Source organism: Etheostoma spectabile, chromosome 20, assembly GCF_008692095.1.
Source record: "Etheostoma spectabile isolate EspeVRDwgs_2016 chromosome 20, UIUC_Espe_1.0, whole genome shotgun sequence".
In the NCBI taxonomy this organism is placed as follows: Eukaryota; Metazoa; Chordata; class Actinopteri; order Perciformes; family Percidae; genus Etheostoma; species Etheostoma spectabile.
Genome location: NC_045752.1, coordinates 21,518,463 through 21,532,573, shown reverse-complemented (window position 1 = coordinate 21,532,573; position 14,111 = coordinate 21,518,463). Strand labels below are relative to the sequence as shown.

Genomic DNA, 14,111 nt, shown 5'->3' with positions numbered 1-14,111 from the left:
TTCGGACTCAAACCCTGGAACCCTGCGTCGAGGCATAAACCTCTAAGTACATGTGCGCCTGCTGTACCAACTGAGCCAACCTTCTACAAACCTTTTGATCTGGATCATGAAACTAATGTGATCTGCTGCAGAGACCTATGTCACTACCATGTGACCCGATACAAGACAGAATAATAATTAACCCTAATGCTGTTACCATTGTTTTTAAAAAGCTGAACAGAAATAAGGCCAGTGGGCCTGATGGTATTTTATCTTTTGCTTTGAAAACATTTTCAGATGAGCTGACTCATTGGAGCCCTCTATTCCAACACTCTGTCGATACTTACCATCCCTACTATTTGGAAGACATCTGTTGTCATTCCTGGGCCCAAAAAGCCCTTCTCACAGCATAATAATGATTATAGACCAGTAGCGCTAACCTCAATAGTAATGAAATCATTAGAACGTATGATGGTTGGTAATTTAAGGAGCGAGGTACAGCATCTCTTGGACCCTACCAATTAGCCAATAATAATGGCAGGGGTACTGAAGATGCCTTAATCAAAACTATACACTCTGTCTTAAAGCATCTTGAATATCCATCAGCTTATGTTTCATTATTATTTATGGACTTCAGCTCTGCATTTAATTTTAGTCTCCCTCAGACACTGTTATAGATTGATAGATAGATAGAAATGAACCCCTTCATTATTAAATGGTATGGTTCTTTTCTAACAGAGGGAAGCAGCAGGTATGGGTCAACTCTACTCTTTCTGATACTCTTAGATACTATTAGATTTTAGAATTGTTAGTTGCAGTGGTCCCATCAAGTGGAGTATGTTTGCTTAAAGCTATGTCAGCGTATATAGTTTTTTATACGACTTCGAGTTCATGGAGTGGACAAAGATATGCTACTGTTTTACAAGGCAACCATTGAATCTATTGGTAGTTATGGCATTATGGCTTGGTTCTATAACCTGTCCGGTAAATTAAAATCACAGCTCCAAAACTTGATGAAAAGGGCTGCAAAAATAATTGGCCAAATGACAACAACTCCTCTTCAGGAGCTCTTTGTGGAGGCGTTGAGGAATCAGGGTCTCCAAATCCCCCACGACTCAAATCACGTCCTGTATAGTGAGTTTGAGCTGATGCCTTCAGGTAGAAGGTACAGGTTACCAAAGCTTAACAGGTACAACATCCCATTTGTGCTGCTTTCAATCAGATTAATGAATAATAACAGATAAGATGTGTGTGTGTGTGTGTGTGTGTATATATATATATGTATGCATTATATGCTATGTAAATTTTATATGGTAGTATGCAATTGGGCATTGTGCAATACAGAAGTTATTGAGTTAACGGGAAATGTGCAATCATTATCAACATTAAGTGCAATATGAGGGGGAGGATTGCAGTGGGTTCTCTTCTGTCCTGTGAATGTGGGGGAAGGTGTGTGTGTGTGTGTGTGTGTGTGTGTGGGGGGGGGGGGGGGGGGGGTATTGCGTGTGGTTATTCGATCTTCTTTGAAGCATTGGATGAGATAATGTATGATTATGTTCTTTGTAGGTTTTTTGTGTGTTGTATGTATGTGTGTGATGTGTCACCATTTGTTTTTCTCAAATGCCCAAGACAATTTTCTCCTATAGGAGACAATAAAGGTTTATCTTATCTTATAGGGGGGTAGCATTCTCTTACTTAACTCACAATTACTGAAGGTTACTAGCGGTGTTCCCCAAGGCTCAGTGTTAGGCCCAGCTATTGTTTATAAATAATACATCTGGGGTTAAAATGCATTTCATTGTTAGATGACACTATTTAAGTTTGTTGTGGCAATGAATTTAAACAAATTTTGAACACAGTGAAAAAAAAAATGTTTTGAACAAAAACACAAAATTTACGTAAGACTGAATTCATATTTTCCGGGCAATTGGGCAACAATATTCAAGCAAAGTCATGATTAATGACTTTGAAATCAGAAAGAGTGCCTGTTTACATTTCTGGGAGTGATATTGGATAATGAATTACGCTGGAAACACATGATATCAAAGCAAACATTCACATTAACATTAAAGATTTTAAATAAAGATCTAAATATCCTGTAAACTTGATTGCCCCCTTATAGTGAATTTATGGAACAGCTGTAGTGAGGAATTGAAAAGATGTAGTGTATAGAATAAATAATTTGTAAAATGACAGAAACGCATCCTAATATTGTGTTACTTTACATAGAACTGTTTATTGGGTTTTGTCTGATGCTTTGCCAACATTGTTATTGAAACATTCATGCAAATAAAGCCCCTTGAATTGAATTGAATACTTGATTAGATTAGATTACTTTCATCATCATGACAGGTACTGGAAACTGTTAGTTTCTGTGTGCGATCGGTTGTCTAAATGGCAGTGGCTGCAACCCCAGCTGTAGTATGGGAAGATTTTTGATTGCCAATAACTCGGTTGCCTCGACCCTTTGGCACAGGCTCATTGTTATTCAGAGGGCCGTCGTTGACTTCTTGTCGGGTCGGCACTGGGTTCAGGCAGCAGCTCTCTCCCTGCATGTAGCTGAAGGGGGGCAGGCTGGTGCAAAGCCAGTCAAATATTGCCTCCTTTAGACTCCAGACTGCCCAAAGAATATTATACAGCTGTGGCTGCTGAGGAGAGCTGGGCGGTTGGGCTACAACAAGCAGCTTTTCCTCTTACAAACTGAGGATATGGACCTCACTGGGCTGACTTCTTTCTAACACTTTGTGCTGCAGGTGTAGCAGTTACTAAAATGTACTTGTGATGCAAATAAAACTCTGGGAATGTGACTGTTTGAGGAACCTTTCTAACCTTTTTAACGACTTGAACATTACAGTGTGCCAGCCTGTGGGCCAGTCTCAGAGAGGCTGGGTGTACCAAACTGGGTCACCTGATGAAGGTAATTTCCGCATCTGTTGACGTCCTAAGAGCGAGTAGCAACATTACCTCCATCAGACTGATCGACAGGGTGGAGAATGAAGATTGTGCCCTGGAGCAACCTGAGCGAACTGTGGTAGAGAATCAGACTCTGTGTGATCAGTGGAGTGAGGGGTGGGAGTACAGTTTCCCCTCTCTGACCATCACCGCAGCTGTGGGGGAGTGGCGGGGGGAAGCAGGCCAGCTAGTGTCTTTTACAACCCATTCACCTGAACAAGTTTCAAGCTGCAGGGCAGAAAAAACGCTTTATTATACCTGTATAAAGGTCCTGAACATGCGGTCTTTGGCTGAGCTGAAGGAGTCGAGGTGGACTGAAGCTGCTCGTTGAAAAGCGGGAAGCAGACCTTCATTTGAGGATTGTACATGGGGCTATAGCTACGAACAGATACAGAGTGCACCTGGATCCAGTACTGGGGGAGGGATTTTTTTTCAGGTGAAAACCCTAGCACATTTATTTGTACCTCGGCTGTCAGCTCTGCTACAGCTTCTTAAAAGGTGGTTTCAGGGTTTCATGGAGGTTTTTTTCTTTGGAATTAGTCATTTTTAGTCCAAAATACAGAAATCAAAAAGACACTGAACCGGGCTCAGGGTGCTTGTAGCGTAGAGTCAGTACCAAGGTCCTAATTGAGGGTGACAATTTGCTGGATTTCAGTCATTTGTGTGCTATGGGAGAGGAGGGGGAAGGGGTTTGCTTAGAGGGGAAGGATGGAGCGTTGGTGGATAGTTTTTATTTAAGAAAAGCACTTTCTTTCTGTTGTTTTGTTTGGTCTCGTGTTGTCCTCGGGTCAGATTTGACCCCTTTAAAAAAATGTCTATATCTGAAATATGAGTTTCTTTTTAACCAAATAACCACAAAAAATGGATTAGATTCCATACATTGCTCTTTGTAAATACAAATGATCACTTTCATTCCTGACTAAACTCATGTGTTCGTTCCTCTGATCTTAACTATTAGTTAAAGTAATTCATAATTTCTGCTTTTTTAACACAAATATTAGGTACAATTCTATATAAATGAGGGTTATTGACCATTAATTCCAAAAAGTAGTGTAAAACTAGTGGTAGTAACTAAAGAAAAGTCTGAAAAAGGAACAAAAAAGTCAAATGCTTGTCTGTTTTTTAACCCGGGAGGACAACACAAGGGTTACATTTTGTTTAGGTTTTTCTTTGTCTTATTTTATTGTTTTTGATTTCTATGATTGTGCATCTTCTCTGAAAAATTGTCCAATAAAGGGACTTTGAAAGCCTCTCCTCCCCTCCTGTGTTGTTTTTACCACAGTTTCACCCATTTTCCTGCCAGAACACATTGGAATGCAGTTCCGTGTGCAGACACATGGGGATGCTGCAGTGCTTCATAACTGCTGGATGTTTCCTATTTAAATGGCTGTGAAAAGCACTCAACAGTACCAAACAATGAAAAACACTACAAAACATACTTAACATGATACATGTCCAAGAAGAGATTTTATTGAGTTCATGTAAATGATTTAGAGGAGGCAGGCTTTTATTTGAATGTAACAATGGAGGAGTAAGGAATGAGAACACATGTTCAAAAATTGACTGCATCGAAACCTCATACCTCAAACGCAGTTGAAAGAAAAAAAACATATTTACTGCAGCACGTCAGCAATATGTTTCAGTCAAACAGGAACCTTCAATCCATCAGACAATAGAAGAATGTTTTATCGATTCAATAGTGCAGGTTTTTAAACTGACAAAAATGTCTTTCATGCTTCTAACAAACCAAGGTTAGTAAATGTTCGAGAGATGGATTCTTTCCAATTTAGGGAGGAAAAACAGAGAACGAGGGACCAAGAGAGAGACAGACCGGAAAAAGGCTGGAAGAGATATGCATGTAATATTTGCGTTTATCCTTATTTTTCCTATCTCACTTTAACAGGACACATTCGATCCAAGTTGGTTCTCTTTGTGATCATTAAGCCACAGGAGAGGACAGACAGAGTCTTTACCAACTCTATTACTACTTTTATTACCCTGTATAACGTAGTTTTACAATTACACAGTATGAATAGCTACACATGGACACACATTTAGATACACTGGTAAGAGCCAATGAGATTTAACCATTTATCCAGTTAATTTAAATAGCTCCCGTTACTGTATGGTGTCAACAGCTAACTTCATTTAATGTTGTATGCAGCATTTTCTTTTGTGGCATGCAAATGTTCCACCAAAACAAGGTTGCACACAAAATCTTTTCATGTCACACGGATTTTGAAACCTCTCACTCAAAGAGCAAACTACACACCAAATCTCCCAAACCATAAGCCTCAGTCTTTCACTCAGTCTTTCATTTTGAAGGAGATATGAGGTATTTTGCATTTTTGTGTGTGTAGTTTTGAAAAAAAAGAGACAGATTTGAAAACATGTATTAGCAGTTGTTATAATCATGCACTAATGACTGTTTTTGTCATCATACATTAATGTTATATATAAGTGTTTTTTTGTTTTGTTTTATTTGATAAATGTTCCATCATCACTGCCTGTCCAGTGTGTGTGTGTGTGTGTGTGTGTGTGCGCGTGTGTTTATACGCGCATGTGTTTATGTGAGTGTTTTGTGTGCAAGTGCATTGAGGCCTAAAGGGGAGGAGCCACCAGCGAAGAAGGACGTGCTGTAGTAAGGAAACAGCTAACCTGATGGTGAGTGTAAGGTATTCAGTGGCAAGGAATGCCCGAGGGCAGGGTCAAAGGTCACCTCTAACAGGAAGTCACTTAAAGGTTAGTGACGAGGTCAAAACTATAAAGAATGAGGGTTTTCATGAGCATGTGAGTGTGTGTGTGAGAGAGTTTGTTATACTGGGGCTGTGACTCAACTTAGTGACAGGAGGGTGGTGATTCCTCTGGCAAACTGTGACTAATGGGGTGGTCGCTGCATGTGTGTGTGTGTGTGTGTGTGTGTGTGTGTGTGTGGTGGACCTTGAGGTTCCAGGGTTGTCCCCATTAACAGGAAGCAGCAGACTCCCCTCAAGGTAAGAAAGGTCTACCCTCAGGGTTACTCATGGCCCAAATGGATGTGACAAGACTGTGTGTGGTGTGTGTGTGTGTGTGTGTGTGTGTGTGTGTGTGTGTGAGTGTGTGTATCGTTCCCTACTTCTGAGCAAAGATGGATGAATGGATAGATCTGAAGATCTTTGGATGCAGTTTGTTTCTGCATGTAAATGTGTAGGAGAGGGGGCTGATTGGCCTGAGGCTGCTGCTGTCAGCGAGGCTGACTGACACACACACACACACACACACACACACACACACACACACACACACACACACACACAGAGTGACTCAGGTCTAGTGAGCACTACAGGAGAAAGGTAGTGTGGATGGATGATGAGATACAGCCACTAATTCAAAGTGACCACAGCCTGAGACTGCCATCATTACTGCTCCGTAAACACACGCACAGAAACCCAGAAAAAAATATCCACTTAGCAGTAACACACCAAAACTCAGAGTTTTTCTTCTAAATCAGTAATGTTTTGTTCATCTAACAAGACAAACTATGTGGATCACTACTTTTCATTTTTATTTTAAAAAACTGGTTGAAAATTAAAAATATTTTTTTTGTCAGGGCTTACCTGTAGTAGTAGTAATAGTAGTAGTAGTAGTAGTTGGCGCTGTGACTATAGCTCTCATTATGGACCTGTACTTGCTCTCATGCCTATTCTCTAACCAAGTCTACAACATTTGGGGCAGATTGGACAATGTACACTCGAGTAACAAACGACTACCTGTTTCATGATGTAACAGTGGAGTTCGCCGTGCTGCTACGCCGACGCGCTTTGATAAAAAAAACACAATCTTCACAGTTAAAGCATCATCAAGGTGTCAGGGATTTCCTGAGGTGGATCTGGTCTGGATGCGTCGTGCGAGTGTTTCAGCTGTGTGCCTAGTCCCTTTTTATTTTGGTTCCCATTAGAATTGAATTTATTAATTTATTTGACAGGGACAGTGTACATTAATTAACATTGCTGTAAATGCACCAGAAAGGCTATTTTTCATCCGTCGTCCTGGGACAGATCTTAAAATTGTCTACCTAAAAAACAACAACAATAAGAAGATTACAGTAAACAAAACAAATATAAAAATCAGTAAAACAGATAAAACTCTTCAAATCTAACAGGTTAGAGCTTACACACTGCCTGCTCGAGCTAAATGCTAAAAATAGGGCTAATGCCTATTTTCCATGCGAACGTGTTGGAAGCATTTCCTGGCAAAACAGAATAGGAAAAGATGTTCACATGTTTTAAACTTTGTGTACGCACCCCGTGCCCCCTTCTAACCCCGCCCCTGCTGAAAAGTATACATTTTTACATTAAAAACTGACCCCAAAGTTACATGAATCTACTTTTTATTTAACATGAACACACAGCCCAGTGCAGCGCTATAAGACTGCAGAGTTTTGGAGGTGACAGAGGGACCCCTGATAAAGTAGCAATGGATTCCTTAGGTCTTCTACTTTCATATCATATGATACAGACAAAGATCGACTTTTGGAGATTATAAATCGATTTTGGATCATTCAAAAAAAAGAAGAAAAAAATTTAAACCAGAGAATTATTTTTTTCAAACTTAGCCCTTATTAGGAACCTCCTGGAAACACACTATTGACATAACAGTTACTTATTAGCCCATTCATTGTTCTTTATGTGCTATAGTAAACCAATACCATATTTCTCTCCCGATACCGATTCGCGTATCGGCCGATACCGAGTACCGATCCAGTACCAGTGTATATACCCGTCATATATTTTATAATGTTTCAACAGCTGTATACTAGTATCCCTGTAAGGATAGGATATGGGTCCCATCACTGTTATCGGCCTGGCTTAGCTTAAACTCTTCATAAAACACAAACAAACGCCATAGAACTAAACAAAACAATAACAAAAATAAACTACCTTGAAAGTAGATCTTCTTCCGGGCTAAATTAACTGGAATCAGATCGTGCATAAACTCATAAATTACTTACCATTAGCGATTCCAGCATTTTAGGCTATATCGGAGGCTTTTCTGATACTAATATCAGATCATGTCTTGAACCTCTCCTAACCCTTCCTTGTTGTCTGATGTTTTTTTGAATACGATTTTTTCTTGTGTGTTAATGTAGAAAAACCGGCTTTTCGTTTCAGAAAGCAGGTTTAGTGAAAACTCTGAGTTTGTTAACCCCGACTCTCAGAAAGGGAGGTTAATCAAACCTGAAAGAAGGGGGGGGGTGACTCCAGCCCGTTTCAGAAAGAGAAGTAACTTAACCTCAGAGTCAGTTACTATGGTAACTGAGCCTGTGAACATAACCTGGTCAGGAGCAGGTTTTTTTTCACTCATCTCTGCCTCTGACACAGCACTCATCATTTCCTCATTCATTCATTCATTCATTCATTCATTCATTCAGTCTGTATCAGGAGCATTTTAGCACAGTTTGTTATCTGGATGAATAAAAAAAAAGAGTTGGTTTTGGTTTATTAACCATGTTAGGAAGACTACGTAACGTTTTTGTTCTGAACATGGCAATTCCTTGTGTCGACGACCCCGTTGATGAAGAAGCTGTATTACTCCACAGAGAGTTAAACATACATCAGGAGATGATATTGAGGCCCGACTATAGATGCATTTTCATTTCCAGATACCTACCTATCTGAATGGTATCATTTTTTCTTCCCAGTCTAAAAGTTATGAGATTAGATTCAACTTTATTGTCATTACACAGGTACAGGTACAAGGCAACGAAATGCAGTTTAGGTTTAACCAGAAGTGCAATAGCAGCAAGTGCAGGATGTACAATGGATCCATGAGTGCAGGACATGGATATGTGAGCCTACACAACCCTATCCGTCCTCATATCGCTGACGTCCCCCATCATGGACCTGCTCTACATCCCAGCACATTATTTGTGTCGCATTACGTTTTTTTCGCAAAAGGCAGTTTTCTTTACACCGTTGTTGATGCGGAGCATGTTAGTAACGCCACTGTAGGAAAGCACCATCAGAAGAGTGGGACTCACTCTGAAACACGTTTTAACGTGTGTGTAGGGTTCCCTGGACACAAACCAGTAAGAGACATTAAAAAGAAATAACTGATTGTAAATAATATAATTCTCTTAGTGATGATGCTGCAACCTGAGAATGGGATTAGTAGTAGTTTACTTTTTTGCCTGCAGGATAGCACCTAAATTAAATAAGAGTAGCCTGCTGCCATTCCAGTTTTCACCAGTAATATAACAGGTCACATGTGATTAAATATGAAATTAATACGCTATATCAGAGCTTACGCATTGACTCAAGCAGCAATTTTCTTCCACATCAATTCTCGCTACTTTACAGCAGCCGCTGTGATGCTTTTTCAACTAAGTTAAAACTCACAGTACGTGTGCAAAAGTATTTCCGCCGACCAGTTTGTTTGTGGTTGTTGCCATGGTGAATCGTAGTATCATGGCTCCATTCATGCTGCCTTTTAGTGGTGGTGCACGCCTCTCAACCTACTCTGAGTTGATGGAACCCAAATCAGCTGTCCTGGAACCGAAAACTCAGAGTTTCCCATCTCAGGGTAAATCCACTCAGAGTTCAGGGTTGGACTCAGAGTTTGTTAACCCTCCATCCTGAAACGGACCCCGGGAGCTTAGAAAGAGTTCCTGACACTGACCGTTACGCAAGCAACCGATTATTTAGTAAATACAACCCACATGGAGAAAAAGTAGAAACTCATCAAATCATTTGATATCTTTTTCTTTTTATAAAAGTGTCACCATGGCAACTGCAGGAGGAAATGGAAGACAGTATGGGGGGGGGAAGGGGGGGGGTAATAGGGCCTCCTTTGCTTTCAACATATTGCGTGGGGAATTTGCTGTGTTATGATGATCAATGTGCAGATGTTTTCTCAGTCTGTATCAGTTTCACTGTGTGGGCTGCTTGTAGAACAAGTCTGCCGCTCTAAGGCAATCCAACTCGAAAGAAAAAAACACACACCAGGCTCATTTTGTTTGGCTGATTGGATTCCCCCAGTGACTAATGCACTGCCGCCAACACATCAGACAAGTTTGATCAAGTTTTGATGCGATCCGCCGATTTCAATATTTGCCCAATGGCTGCTCTCGTTTCTCTCCCCTGAACGGCGCCCCGCGAAGCTCGCTTGTGTCTCAATTTAATTTCTGGTTCAAAAATCAAAGCAGGCACAGAGAATGGGATGAGTTGAAAGTCAAAAATGTAAGCTTTGAGGAACGCTCTCCCTCTGATCCTGGATTTGTAATTGTTTCTGACTTTTTGGCTGAGAAATCGGAAGGAAGCCCCCCCACCTTTAATGATGTGTTTCGGGGAAATAAGTGGAGGCGGCTGATAGGATTCTTCGGCATCTTTCTCTCTCCCTCCCTTTGTTAATTCATTCTAGCTCCTCCAGCTGAATCTCATTGTTTTAGGATTTGAACGTCTCACCACCCACTGTTCATTATGCCTACCAACACAGTGGCATTAATCTGATTTTTTGTGAATAATGAAGGTCTCCGTAATACTCTCACTGTACATTACCTCCATCTGTTATTCTAACTAATGACTTACAAACGCGCTGCAGTCATGCCTCATGGTAGAGATCACACACGAATAAGTCTGTCTCCAACCCATCACTCAACCATATAACTCACACATTACAGTGATAAGTGGGTTTTTTTGGACACCAATTCCCACAAGGCACTGGGAAAGTTGATGGGGCTGAACCTGAAAAAGACAACACATCATTGTGTTTTTGCTTACCCCAGGCTAAAGAGAAGATGTCCTGCTAACTTTAGACAACAACAAATCCCCCAGAATGTCTCATTTACATAAAAAAGCAAGAAAGTTAAGAGGGTTCTGGATGACATTTCAGAATCATCACCCCACATTACTTTACTCTACACATTTTCATTTCCGACATTTTCACTTTTTTGTCATTGAAGTGCAATCAAAAGATGGATGTTGAGTGGGAAATCTCAAGAGCCTGTCAGCTGGAGGGCATCTGACTCCACACTTTATGATGATACATGGGTTTAAAAGTTTGCAAGTCTGTTACAAATATGGATGATCCATGAGAGAAATGTAGTTGGAACAAGAATACTGTCACGAGGGAGGAAGTACTATGTTATATTTACTGTACACAAGCTGAATCCGCCTAGTTTGTTTGAATCAATGTTAATGAATTCAAGAAATAGTTTGACAACTTGGAACATCATTACCACTCTCATATCCGTCTAAAAATAAGAAGCAGTTAGCAGGTTAGCTTTTTTGGTTCATTTTTTTATAGAAACTTAAAGATACAAATATCATACATTGTCATGGTAGGTTAGCTTAATTTAGCACCAAGTCTGAACACTGGAAGAAACATCTACCCTGCCTTGAGTTTTTTTTAAGAGAGACTACGGTAGAGAGCAGTATGAAAAACAGAAAATCAAAGGAAGGAGGCAGGTTTGGACGGTGGATGGGTCAAACAACACAGGACTTTCAACCAGGATATCATGTTCATGTCCCCTTCTTGTCCCGCGTGTCACTGAAACGTACATTCTATAACCCCCCCCCCCCCCCCCCCACCCCCACCACCATCTTAAACCTAACTGTCCCGTTTTGAGGATCAGTGCCGTGCCATACCAGTCACCTACTATATGTGGGGACACTGGTATAGCTGTCTTCTTTAATTTCTGTCGGCCTTTTTGTGTCTGTCCTTTTACTTGTGATGTATGTTTTAAATGGACCTTGAGTCTAACAATATAAGTTTTCTATATATGTCTATTGTACTGTATGTCAGTTAGACGTACGTCCCTACCCAGAGTGCAGAAAGTGACGCCAAGAGTCCTGACCAAGCGCGGCTAAATATGACACTAAAGGAGAGTTTTTGTGTTAATAACAAACAACGAAGGCACCGGACCAAAGGTCACTTTTTGACGCAATGGGGAGGGAGAATGTGCTGGAAAGTCAGCTCAAATTATATTGGAACACGTTGAAAATGTCCTCATTTTCAAACTCTCAAATGAAATAAAGGTTTACCTTAATAGGTTTGCTTAAATTATCAAACTGCTATATGTTGTGAAATTAATAATTTCTTAATTTCTTGCTTAACATCTCCAACGCTCTTCAGAATGACCCTGACTATAGACATGTAAAATCTTAAGTCATTTTCCTGTCTCAGTCCATTGTAATGGACATAAAATCCTATAAATTAATGATATACGTTCAAAATAATTTTACATATTATCATTTGCAAAAGTTAAAATCATAAATCGTATGTCAGGGGGGGCCGGTGTCACCCTGTGCCCCCCTTCTGGCCCTCTAGCCCCGCCCCTGCCCATCCCCTGATCACCTTCAGAACCATAGCAAATGCGACAGCCGTATAGTCAGGGTGTTTCTGCTGTGCTGGACTGCGCTAAGAACGAGCCAAAAGGATATTTGGTCTTTTGAGTGGGAGCTTTGGGACTGATCCAGAGGAAGAGCTGGATTGAGGGGATCATCCACCCTCAAGCGAGGTGAAGATCCTTGCTGAGCCACCCAGAGCTCTGCCTCGGCGCACACAAACCCAGAGACTGATGTGGATATTAGGCAAAAAAAGATCTCAGAATGAGTCTCAGAATGAAACAGACAAAACAACGATCAAAGAGCCATTTGATTCATGTTATTCACTTTAAAATAAACCAAATTTATAAAATGACATTAAAATCCAACTGATATTTTCTCTTGGTTTTTTTGGTCTCTTCCCATGTATTTTAGTGTCTGTCTACACACATTAAATTACAATAGACCTCATCAGTGTTTTTTATTTTTTTACAAAAACAAAAACTTTTCTTATTTTTTATTTGTGCTATCATTGCAGATACATTAACACAATTTATTAATTTGATTTGACCAAAAAAGTACAGATGTCAAAAGATACACCAAGGACATATGTCTACACTCATTTCATAACAAAGTGAACTTTTATTGTCTCTTGGACTTTAACAATGACTTGCGGGCAATGTAAAATAAAACAATCAGAGATGATGATTTAGAGATGCGCCTTTATGGTTCTAATGTCACAAATCATTTTATGACAATTTTATCACAATGACACCTTTTTTGTGTTGATTCTGCGTTGTCTGCATTCCAATGCTACTTAATGTAACAGGGGGTCCTCAGAGTAACTGCAGGGGGGGGCACCAAATGATTATTCTTTTGAAAGTAAAAAAACAAACTAAAACATATCAAATATGAATTGGCCTATTCGTGAAAAAACACATAGATTAGTGGCCTATAGGTAAGGTAGTCACCGAGGTAACCATCCACAGTTACAGTTAATCCAAAGGATACACTGTGCCACATGTACTGTATGTTTAACATTATAACATAATTTATAAAATCATGCCAACATTTATTTTAATAGCTTAGTGTTCTGTGTGCTACAAAGGTATGTATAAAGGCTTTAGGCCACCCACAGGTTACTGTAGGCCCAGTTTAACTTCATTTCATACACGTTGTACGGGGTCCCTGATCCGTCTCTCTCAGTTAATGGGTCCTTGGCTCAAAAAGACGTTGAAGACCCCTGGTGTAAGGGGTTTGGAGGCCGCTGTACACAATGTCTTTGGAGGCCTCATGCACTGCCCCAGCCTGCTACTGCAACTTTAAACCATCCGTCTATAATTTAACAGCTGGTGTTATGTATTACTTGTATTATCATCAACAAATCCCTGAACAGAATAATACCAACAACGTATGTATCCCAGTATTGTCTTTTTAGCCACAGTCTAAACAGAATTCCACGGATGTCCAAACACTGTTAAAAACACATGAACGAGCCACACTGCGCCACTAAAAGACATCCGTCCTTAATGTAAACTTCACCGATGTAGTTTCTTTCTCTAAGCTCAAGCTTATCTTATCTGTCCATCCATCAGCCTCAAAACCGAAACTAATGTTCCACCAAATATGCACTGCTTTATTTGTTGAAGCACTCGGCCAACACTGATTGCTGATTGCTGTGTTGGATTGCCAGATTGCAGGTTTCTCCATGAGAAATGGGGTTTAAGGGGAAGCAAACACTGTGATCTGACAAGCACTTATACACACAGAAGACTCAAAGGAAGTGGAAGAACATTCTACAGTATGTGTGGTCTCGCTTTGCCTGACCTTCCTCCACAGCGCTGTGGAGGAGGGTCTGGCTAGTCCCCACTGTATTCT

The 14,111-nt window shown here is 40.3% G+C and overlaps 1 long non-coding RNA gene across 1 annotated transcript in view; it reads left to right on the top strand.

Moving 5' to 3' along the window:
* The window catches only part of LOC116669869 (uncharacterized), a 5,387-nt gene extending 1,309 nt beyond the window's left edge, over nt 1–4,078 (top strand). The window contains exons 2-3 of the long non-coding RNA XR_004326894.1: nt 3,119–3,121; nt 4,066–4,078. This is a non-coding gene — a long non-coding RNA (uncharacterized LOC116669869). The remainder of the gene's footprint in view (nt 1–3,118; nt 3,122–4,065) is intronic.
* The last annotated feature ends 10,033 nt before the right edge of the window (nt 4,079–14,111 follow it).